This window comes from Echinops telfairi, unplaced genomic scaffold (assembly GCF_000313985.2).
Source record: "Echinops telfairi isolate 266 unplaced genomic scaffold, ASM31398v2 ScPeMD7_655;HRSCAF=1070, whole genome shotgun sequence".
NCBI classification, from domain to species: domain Eukaryota; kingdom Metazoa; phylum Chordata; class Mammalia; order Afrosoricida; family Tenrecidae; genus Echinops; species Echinops telfairi.
The window spans coordinates 13,916,202-13,918,037 of NW_022104553.1; the positions used below are offsets into that span (position 1 = coordinate 13,916,202).

The window sequence follows — 1,836 nt, forward strand, 5'->3', positions numbered from 1 at the left end:
CCCCCTCCCGCATGAACCCTTGATAGTTTATAAATGGGTATTTTGTCATATCTTGCCCTGTCCGACGTCAGGGGTCTTTCTTTCGTTGAGTGGAAGATGGTTTCCCTCGAATGTTCTTTTTTTTGTTCTGCGCAAGCTCCGTTTTATTAAGTGGGATTTTGCAGTGGAACTGGGGCGCTTAAAAAGTTTGACTGCCTGGGCTCGGGGCGGCTCCCTGGCCCCTCCCCGCCAAGATCTCTGAGACAACAGCTGGGTATCAAATGATTTTATACTTTATCTGAGGGAAAGGTACACATGGAAGAACAGACGCGGATGCTTGGGTACAATTTCTAGAAAAGGGACAGACAGGTCTACCCCAACATGCATGCGCTGCCTTGGTGACTTGGGGAAGGCCAGGCTGCCACTTAGCTCTCTCCATCTCTGTCTCCCAGGGTCTGCTTGTTGAAGAGATGCTCGGCCAGGCCGGAATCTGGGGCCCCATCTTCCCAGGTTGGTGACGTAGCCGCCCAGCTCTTTGATGGATTTCACCTGCTCATCCAGGTAACGGGTCTCGATGAAGTCACAGAGATGGGGGTCGTTCTTGTCCGTGGCCAGTTGGGGCAGCTGCAGCAGGGACTGGTGGACACTCTTCTCCGGGTGCAGCGCACTCTCCATGGCGTTGAGCCCCCTCAGTCGTCCCGGTCTGGTTTCTTGATGTCCTGGAGGGAGACCCGGCCCCCTCGTTGGTTCTGCAACGTCATCCGTTTCTCAGCGTGTTCTCTCTCCCCGTGAGACTGGTGCAGAAAGGATTTGGCAGAGTTCTTCAGAGCCACGTCGTCCCGGTCGAAGCAGTAAGACGTGCACAGGTAGACGTCGGAGGCGTCGAGCTCCAGGTTGATCTCGCGGGTGATGCGGCCTCCGAGTCCTGGTTGTAGTTCTGGTGCACCTGCGAGGGAGATGCGGTCATGGGGTGGGGGTTGGGGGGTGCCGCGTCGAGAGTATGGCTGAGAGGTGCTGCTGGAGGGCGGGCTGGGCGCCGGTTGGCGGGTGGGGGTGGGGGCAGGCGAGCGCCGGTTCTTGAAGCAGGAGACCTCGGGCGCTCTGCGAGCGCTCTCCCTCGAATGTTCCCGCGATGTTCTTCTAGGCTTGCTTCTTCCCAGCGCCCAGTGCGAGTCTGAGCCCCTTCTCCCCGACGGCCGGCCACGTGTCAGGTTCACATCCTCAGGTGACGGGGTTGCTTTCCGTGGCAGACCCGAGGTGGAGGGGCCCAGGTGTGCCTTGGGCAAGTCGCTTAGCTTCCTTGAGCATCGGTTCCGCCTCTTTAAACTGGGGGTGACAAGTCACCCCTGTGTGCTGTTGTGAGGCGTCCCGAGTGCTGACACTGGGAAGGCTGGAGATAGGACCTACCCGCCGGACGCCGAGGAAAGGCCTGGTGATCTGCTTCTGAAAGGCCGCGGCTGTGAATGCCCGGGAGCCCTTCTCCCGGGCACGTGGCTCCCTGCGTGCAGAAGGTTCTCGGTGTCTCTGGCGAGGGTTGGATGAGGCTGAGGCGAGCCACCCACTGACTGGTCACAGTGAGCCCTTGAAAACGGTCACAAGGGACACACTGAATGGGGCGGGGAGTTGGGGGGGTGTTTAAAAAATTTTTTTAAATCGTTTTATTAGGGGCTCATACAACTCTTATCACAATGCATACATATATCAATTGTGTAAAGCGCATTTGTACATTCATTGCCCTCGTCATTCTCAAAACATTTGCTCTCATCAATGGAAATAGAGGAAAGAGCTGGGAGGCAAAGGGTATTTATAGAGCTCTAGATAAAGACATGTACATATACAAATATATTATATGAGGAT

The 1,836-nt window shown here is 56.1% G+C and overlaps 1 pseudogene; it reads right to left on the bottom strand.

The window, feature by feature from the left end:
* Positions 1-404: 404 nt before the first annotated feature.
* Positions 405-946, bottom strand: LOC101638877 (annotated as a pseudogene).
* Between the last annotated feature and the right edge of the window lie 890 nt (positions 947-1,836).